Source organism: Triticum aestivum, chromosome 7A, assembly GCF_018294505.1.
Source record: "Triticum aestivum cultivar Chinese Spring chromosome 7A, IWGSC CS RefSeq v2.1, whole genome shotgun sequence".
Classification (NCBI taxonomy): Eukaryota; Viridiplantae; Streptophyta; class Magnoliopsida; order Poales; family Poaceae; genus Triticum; species Triticum aestivum.
Window position 1 is genome coordinate 227,016,434 of NC_057812.1, and position 9,762 is coordinate 227,026,195.

Sequence of the window (9,762 nt, forward strand, 5' to 3'; positions counted from 1 at the left end):
TCCTTGCGGTTGTGTGTGGTACTTGTGTTGCAGATCTAGACACCTTTGTTTTATCCGAAGACTATCCTGGAGTATTCGGAAAGTAGAACCCGCCTTGCAATGCCGAAGACAATCTGCGCACCCGACACATCGTCATTGAAGCATGGTTCAGGGGCTACTGAGGGAGTCCTGGACTAAGGGGTCCTCAGGTGTCCGATCTATTTAATATGGGCTGGACTGATGGGCCGTAAGGATACAAAGACCGAAGACTCTACCCGTGTCCAGATAGGACTCTCCTTGGCGTGGAAGACAAGCTGGGCGACCAACTATGAAGATTCCTTTCTCTGTAACCGACCTTGTGTAACCCTAGATCCCTCCCGTGTCTATATAAACCGGAGGGCTAGGTCCATAGACAGGAAGAATCCTGATAATCATAGCCAGACTAGACTTTTAGGGTTTAATCATTACGATCTCATGGTAGATCAACTCTTGTAATACTCATATTCATCAAGATCAATCAAGCAGGAAGTAGGGTATTACCTCCATAGAGAGGGCCCGAACCTGGGTAAACATTGTGTCCCCCGTCTCCTGTTACCCGAGATCCACCAGTTTTGACACCGACACTCCTCCTGCTGCTCATTGCCAACGCCACGGTCCCCACTACTCCCTCCTTTAAGAGCATCAAATCGCCAAGATCTGGCCAACGAGGTCAATGGCTAGCTGATGACTAGGATGTGGTGGCACGGCGGGTGCTGGGGCTCCCTCCCGGGTGAAGGGGGGCCGTGCGCGGGTGAAGTCTGTGGTCGGCATCGACGAGTGAAACACGGCCGAGCCATAAATTCCTCCAGGCCTTACAATGCAAGGCAAGGGGAAGTGCTTAGAGAAATAAATCAGTGTTTCTTTAAGCACCAGTGCTTATTTGTAGAGGATAGATGCTTAATTAGCCGTCTCTTCTGTAAAAACAGGCACTGATGCTTGATAAAAACCTATTTATTTTTCTAAGCATCTCTCTAAGCACCTAGCATTATACAAGGCCTTATTGAGGTTCATTTTAGTGCCCGGCTATGCTTCTTGTCCACTTCTGAATGTCATGAAACAAAAAATGAACATCCCTCCGTGTGTATTTTATGCATCTGTTGTATGGCGGCAGACAATGTTTCCATCCTTCAAAATTTGTTGAAGACTAGCTATTATTCGTTTGATAGGTTTGTGTGTAAAAAATTAACATTTAAACCAACTAAAGAAGATTATGTTAGATACTCACGGCCTTGGAGTGTATGAACATGCTTTTCTCTGCACTTTTAGATTTATTTTTTGTTTTCCATAACATCGGAAATTTAGCTAATTCCGGTTCATTTGACAAGGAAATTTACAAATTTTGCGTCCTAAATCAAGGCATTTTTAAAGCTTTTTGGATTGTTTGTATCTCACATTGCATATGTATGAACTTTCTCTCTCCTAGTCACATGGCAGTTCCATAATTTTTTTGTTTTGTTGAGCAACCAGTTTACAAAAAAATCATTCGCTCATGTGGCAAATCTACAAATGTTGTTCTCTCCAACATGCCTTATTTTTGATTCCATGACAATTAATTTGTATTTCTTTCCGAGTGGTAACTTCTTTACCCATGAAAAATGGCAACTTATGTTGTGCCTCCACGGTGAAATAAGATATGTTATTTTCCATGTCATCTTCAAATTCATCGCCATGGGATTTTTTTTACCCATGACAATTAGTAGTTATTTTTTGTTCTTGTTAAATAATCACTTCAAGATGGTGTTGAGGTTAGTTTTTGTGGATTTCTTGATTGGATTAGGGGCCTCCTGTGGTTTTGTTAGGAGAAAAATAGTTTGTACTAGTCCCGTGGCAAATATGATTTCAGAGTCATGACAAAAAAATAGGGAAGTAATAGTTTTGTACTAGCTAGTCCCATGATATATTAGTGGCCCATGGCAAATTTAGAGCATGGCAAAATATCTGCCACACACGGCAATTTTTGTAGAGCTATGCCATCCCCCCCCCCCCCTACATCATGGTAATTTTTCTACAAGTTTTTGTTCTTCTCATTGAAAAATATGTACAACACATTGCTCTACATCATGACATTTGCCATGAATGCTATCGATTTTCTAAAACTTGCCATGTCTATTTTTACTATGTTTTTCTCAATATCGCCATCATGTTTATTAATCACACAGCAAAACTTAAAGTTTTGTCCCTCTACAATATCCATGACGATTTTACGTTAATAATATAAATATTTTTATAGCTATCCATATGATCCCTTTTTGGGTTCAAATTCTATACTTTTTTCCATGTCACCAATATGTTGTTGTCCCCTCATTTGTCATGACCAATATATTTTTTCTTAAATTTTTTGCCATGTCAATTATGTAGTTTGTTCTTTTCATTTTCCATGACCTATAGACCATGTTATTTTTATTGTTGGTAGAATGGCAATTTTATTCTTTAGATCATGACAATTGTTTTAGTTAGAGCATGTAAATTTATTAATTATGTTTCCCAAAACATGGCAAATTTAATTGAAAGTTGTGAACAATTTTACGAATACACCTGTCTCATGTATCCATGGAAATTCCTAAATTTGCCATCCTTTCAAAGGACAAATCACCTAACTTAGTTATCCTTTTCAAAAGAACAAATTTTGATAATTTTCCATGTCCTCGTTACAATTTTTCAAAAGATGAAATGTTTTCTAGAGAACTATTTTCCTTATTTTTGCCATGTGAACTTTTATTTATAAGTATGATGGCAATTTGTTTTAATTAGACCATGGTACTTTATTATAGGCACAATGGAAAAAATATTAATTGGACTATAACATTTTTGTTAACTAGACCATGTTATTTTTATTATTGGCACTATAGCAATTTTCTTCTTTATGGTGACTTTATTAATTAGACCATGTTAGTCTTATTGTTGGTAGTATAGCAATTTTATTCATTAAACCATGAAAACTTTATTAATTAGACAAACACAATTTTTTGCAAGGCAACTTGTGTTTGAATAATAGCCATTGTACAACATGCAATTTAAACACAATTTCACCATGGAAACTAAATATCCGTTGACACGATAATTTCAAAAAAAATTGCATGTACGCTAGAGATGTTTATGGATGACATTTTTTCTGGTGTACAAACATGAATGCCCTAGTTTGATGCAACTTTATTCTACATATCATGGTAACTTGTTTGTATGTCTTATTTATTTATTGTTGAAAATCATGGAAAGGTACCTTTTTTACTTGCAAATGACTAGAAATATATTATGAGGAGGAGTGTCCTCTTTTTTGCTTTGTTTTTTGGGGTGTGAATGATGTTTTCAATGAGCTTCTTTGGATTACGTGCTAGTTTTGTCACTTAGAAGCATGCCATTTTTTTTGTTTGTAACAATTTGTGGCAGTTGTTTTATTTCAAAAAAGGATGGCCACTTTCTCTGTGTGCTTTTTTAGCTTGTGGGCAAATTGTTAGCTTTTTCAGACCTAGTTTTTAGCACGCGAAAGTTGAGCCTCTTTTTTTGGCCCACTTTGTTTACAAGAGACATTTTGTTTTAACGATCGTGAGGGGTGTATTTGGAAGCGGGCGGAACCCCCTCGCTTTGCTAGTTCCAGTGGGCTGCCAGCCCATTCCTACCGCCCACCGATTTTCTGGTTTGGGTTTCTATGGGTTTTTTCACCTAGTTTTCTTCCATTATTTTTCAGTTTTTTTTTTCTGTTGGCCTTTCCCTTTTTCTTTCTATTTTCCTTTAATTTTTCTGGTTTCTTTTTCTTACTATTTTCATTTTTTTCCTTTTCTATTTAAAATTTCAAGCTTTTTTCCAAAACCACAAACATTATTTCATGTTAGGAAAAGAAATTCAAATTTTCTAAACATTTTATCAAATTGATGAAAATTTATGAAAATAGATGGACTTTTTTCTTCAAGAAATTGATGAACTTTTTCAAAATTGATGGTTTTTCCCCAATTCAATGATTTTTTGTCAAATTTGTGAAAAAATTTCAATTTTGATAAGCTTATTTTCAAGATTGATGATCTTTTTGCAATTTCAGGGTCTTATTGAAATCCATGAACTCTTTTCAAAATCATGAATGTTTATTAAATTTGCAAAAATAGATAAGTTGGTGAACATTTTTTTCAACTTGTGAACTTTTAGAAGTCAACGATCAGAGGTGTTGGGTTAATGGGTCAAGGCGCGCCAGCCATCAGATTTGAAAACAAGACAAGCAACGAGCAAGGCGCGAAGGAGCGACAAAAGTATTTAATGGGCCCGACCCTGTTCAATGTGTAACAGGTGCAAGTAGGCAAACCAGCACTACCGGCGCCGGTTAGGAGCCCCCTGTTCCGGGGCATTATTCTCTGAATGTTTCTATTCGATGCAGGCTCGAGAGCAACTAATAAAGGAGTACTCTTTGGGGGAGCACCAGCAAGGATCACTTTTGGTAGCTTAGGGAGTGCGTCACTTGAGGTGCTCTTAGCCGCCGCCACATGTCGCGTGTTGGGCCCTTCCTTTGGATTTTATTTATCGATTTTTTTACATGTTTTTGGTTTTCAGATTTTTTTTCGGTTTCCCTGGTTTTCTTAGGTTTTGCACAAGAAAAATTGAAAAATAAAATTTGCGTGAAAAACTCATTTTTTTTCTCCACGAGAGGCACATATTTACTTCTTATGGAGGCAAAAAAATTATTGTTTCTCTTTTTTTCCTTCGAAAGGCAGATATTTACTTCTCTTTGAGTTACAGATTTCCTTTCGCGAGAGGGTTTTTAAGAAAACATGTTTTTTTTCGTGAGAGGCATAGATGTACTTCTCGTGAGGCATATATTTGCTTCCGCAAGTGACACAACAGTTCCTCTCGGAAAAGAAAAATATTTTTTTCTTCCGCTCGAAAATGGCAAAAATATTTTAGAAATATGCTTATGGTTCAGATTTTTTGTCTGATAAACAAATTGAAAAAAAATCTGATAAGTGGCATCCTTGTAGTGCGAGTGCGTCACTTGTCGCAATGAAATAAGGTAGAAGTGACCTTTGTAAAGAGTGCTCTAACATTAGTGATTTCTTGGAGGCTCCTTTCCAGATCGAACCATTTCATTCGGTGGAGGTCCTTCCAGACTTTTTTTTAGGGGTTGGAGGTCCTTCCCTCATTTTTTTTAGTTACAAAACCTCCCAACCGGCCCAATAAATCATACTTTGTACCATGTCAGCCCATTAAAGGCAGCTCCTATTATTTCAAAACAGGCCGGTAAAATTACTCGCCTTCCTCAAGCCCACGTTTTCCTTCCCTCATTTTCTTTCCAGTCCTGTTCAATCTCGAACGCGACGCATTCATCGGAGAGGTTCGATGCGGGCGATCTCGGCGGCCGCGGCTGGGGCCATGCTGCGCGCGCGGAGTGGGCGGGGACGGCGCTGGGCGGTGGACGACACCCGGGGAGTCGCGGAAGTGGGTGGACTGGGAGCTGCCCTGCTACATCACGTCCTTCCATACCGTCGTCATGCTCGGCGTCGGCCTCAACGCCAAGCCGGACCTCACCCTTGAGACCTGGGCGCACCACAGGCCCTCGAGCGCCTCCAGCAGCAGGAGCTCGCCGAAGCCGCTGCAGAATAACCCGACGGCTAGGTCTCCCCTCCCCGAACTCATAGACTTCTCTGACAGCCGAAAACTGTGGTTGTTTCTTGTTTATTCCACAGCGGTAAACATGATACACAATCTGAATGTTGGTTTCGCAGTTGAATTGTTATTGAATCGTGGCTGCACTTAGACAATGTGCTTTGGTGAATGCTCCATTTTAGTGGAATATGCCACTATGTGTCAGACCTGGCACTGTCAAATTCCATGGGGGTTTCACATTCTTGCTGATGAAATGTGGCCAAGTACTTCTGTTACAAAAATCTAATGCTATTACCCCTCATTCCGCTGATTGCACGGCGGTACGCTCCTGAAAGATCAGTGTGTGGTAATGACGACTGGTTAGTTAGAAGATCAAGGCCCTGTCACCGGATTTGTTATGTTAAGGTTGTAGCGTACCATGCTACTCATCAACATGCTTCACTGAGTTGTGGTTGTTAGTTTGTACTGTATGTTGGATTGTTTACGGAAGTAGCAAATGAAAGATGATTAATGTGGCTAATATAAGGGTCGCGTCAGAGATGGCATCTCCATGGTCTTTGACCCTTTGTTAACAATCTCCAAATATGATACAAATTATTAAGGAAATGACTCAGTCTCAGTCCCAGGGCTTGTTTGGTATGGCTCTGGGACAGGAGTGATCACATTTTCAAAAGGTTTCTGCATCCTAGCCTTTTTGCAGATGCATGAAAGTGTTGGAAGATGAGCTGAACTTAGTCTTCCATGAGCAAAAATAAAGTCATATTCTGAATTTTGCAGTTGGATTACCATTCATGTAACAGTACACTGCTGGAAACTTTGTACACATTTTCCTTCGTTAAGATACTTGCAGTTTGGAAAAACACCTACTGTTTTCTCTAAGTAGACTTGAAAGAAGTTTAAAAAAAAAAGGAATTTTGGGGGAGTCTGTCAGACCACCTCTAGACGATCCTGTACAGCAATTGGATGCTCCCATCAGGAGCAATCCAGGCCGTTAATCACGCTCTGGCCTAGAGGTTAGAATGCATCAACCAGACTTAAGTGCTTGCCTCCTTATTGATAAAGGATGCAGCGGTACAAGCCTATAGAACAGATCCTGTTCAAGTAAGGTCGTGCTTCATTAGGCCTGTATAGTACGTAGTACTCATGAAAAGAGTGAAACATTTTGTACTGTTACTGCAGCTTTCGATGTCCAGGCATCCATTGCTCTCGCTCATGGTATGTGATTATCCTCTGGATACACCAATATTATCCCTACATCTTTGGTAGTAGCATAATTTTTCCCCCTCTTAATGCAACCCTGCCTGAATTTCACTGTGTTGACACACGAACACGTCACGTGTACCCTCGACGCCGGGGTTGATGCATCGCAGCTCACGTCGAAGGAGACCCGACCGACAGCGCGATACGCAGGACAGTCGGCGGGCGCTTTTGCAGACCCGAAACCCCGCGCACCCGGGAGGGACCCCGTCAGGGATTGCGGCGGCTATGGGCTGCCCTAGGTCGATTTGCTCGCCCCTAGAGCCTCGTGGATCGCTGCCCTCCAACGTGAAGAACGAACGAAGAACGAGAAAGAAAGATACAAGGATAAGGGATAAAAGTAGATGAACACAAAAGTATAATAGATTGATTTGTTCGATTGGTGTTGTTCAATCGGCCGTCACCCCCAACATATATAAGAGGCGGCTGGACTTCCCGTACAAGTAAAGGATTCATCTAGGCTTTCCTTACAAAAAATTACATTAACTCACGTCCTGGAGTCCTAATTCTATTCTAACTCGGATACAGTCCGAATCTGGCCCAACTTCTGTCTTTCTTCTTGCGCGGGCCACCGAGCTTGCATATGACCCCCGATCAAGACGACCCAAATATGAAACTTGTGCGCCTCGACGAGACGAACAATTCTTATGTTGATCACTTTTCCAAATAAGACCATCTTTAATATTCTACGAAGCCATCTTTAATATCCAGTCGGACTCGGTCATGTAACGGACTGGATTGTCCGAGTCTCGTAGTGAACTTACAGGCCATATACTATCTCAGATGATAATGACTCCAAAACCAAAGTTCACCGTTTTGACGATGCGCACAACTTCCGTGTTGATCACTTTTCCATCCGAGGTCACCTGGATTACCTTTCGGGCACATCTTCAGTTTCACTCGAATCCGAGCTCATCCACTCGGATATTAGAGTTTTTCGTCCGACTGGACCTTTTCACTCGGATGTTAGAGTCTTTCACTCGGAAGACAATCTTTCACTCGGATGACCATAATTTCACTCGGAAGACAATCTTTCACTCGGATGACTATATTTCACTCGGAAGGCAATATCTTACTCGAACGTCAAGTTTTCATTCCGACGGTAATCTTTTCACTCGGAATAACTTCACTCGGATGATAATTTCACTCGGATTACTATATTTTCACTCGGAAACCAATCTTTTACTCGATCGATAAGTTTTCACTCGGCCTTTTACTCGATCGGTAGGTTTTCACTCGGATGGTAAACTTTTCACTCGGATTTCCCGACTGAAAACACAGCCTGATCTTGATTTGCCTCTCCAGGTTGCATAGGACCTCGGATTGAGACAAATTATATATGAAAATCGATCGGCTCGACGAGAAGAAACTTTTCCATGTTGAAGGTTTTTCAATTCAAAGCCGTCTTGAGGGCTGAATTGCTCACGCATTGCATCGGACACTCATCAACATGTGTCTGATGTCAAGCGTAATATTTTGGTCTCTGGCCTGTCCAGACCATATTAACTGTAACTTCTGCATATGAATTCGGATTGAGATTATTTATATATCAAAATTGATTGCCTCGACGAGATGAAGACAATTCCTTAAGAGTGCTCCTTCATCCGATGTCATCTTGAAGACGTGATTGGACAAAAACCACTCGGAACATTGAATTATGCCACTCGGAGTATAGTTTCGGTCCGTAAGATAAGGTCGAATGAATATAACCGAAACATCAAAATTGTTCCACTCGGCGACGTGAATCTTTTTATGTTGAAAACCCGTTCACTCGAGACCATCTTCATTGCAATCTGTATCTTGCCAAAATCAGGTGTCAACACATGCCCCCCTGTTTTCTGGCAGAGCTTGCGTGCCAAAAAATACCTTGCTTAGGGTAATGTTTAAGCACGATGTCAACACTCCATCGGCTGTGCATGCTGAGTATGATAATTTTAATCGTCCATATGCTCATATTTGTTGCTTCTTCGATAGAGCCTCTTGGATAATAGTTGTCTGAAAACAATAATTGGATGTCACAAAGGCTTCCACGTAAGTTTCTTATGTCAATCGGGACCTTGTATTTGTCCAGGCATTCCCTGGGAATATTAGAACCCTTCAACGAAGACGGTTGCCGAACAATTATGACCATGCACCTCAAAGAATACTGTCAACTGTTCGGCGACTCAACTCGTTATCAAAGTACACCATCAAGCCTGCGCCGAACAACGTCTGTCTCCTGACTTGAATCCTGCAAATAAATAACATTTGGAGTCAGGGCTCTTTTATGCACTAGACCCTTGATTGTTGGTCGACTCAATAATTAAGTCGGCCTCGCCAGTATTGGCAAACACTGAGCATCGACTATAGGAGTAGGAAATCAACCATGATGAACACCGTTAGCCAGATGCCGGGTTTTGCCAACACAATGAATTATGAGGGCGATATGCAAATATCGGCCATGCGTTCTTATCTCAAAAGTGCTCGGGAGTCCGTCCACCAAAGTGTGAATAGCCGAAATAAATCAGATGTTTCGGCTAAGGATAAATTCCATAGCGTTGATTTTGATGGTACGATTGAAGAATATGGATGAGACGCCTCCTGGAGTCTCCTATATGAAAATTGTCATCCTCGCCTACGGGCTTTACACTTGTACTCCCTTATTTCTGCTGGCTTCGCAACAGGAGATGTGATGCCGCTCTTGACTCGAGGATTTCCCTTAGGAACCCAGGCCATGTTCCTCTTCTCCAGCTCTTTGGCCCTAAGACGTTTTAGCTTCTTCTGTTGCAAATATGGTAAGCCGAGTGGGCGTCCCGGCTGGGACTTTGGTTTATGCACTAGCAAATTCTTCCTGACTTTGGGCATCTCTGGCTTGGCCTGTCCAAACTTGACTATTGGATCCTTGAAATTTACTTGCTTCAC

The 9,762-nt window shown here is 41.1% G+C and overlaps 1 pseudogene; it reads right to left on the reverse strand.

The window, feature by feature from the left end:
• Positions 1 to 6,525: 6,525 nt before the first annotated feature.
• Positions 6,526 to 6,715, reverse strand: LOC123155267 (uncharacterized; annotated as a pseudogene).
• Positions 6,716 to 9,762: the final 3,047 nt, after the last annotated feature.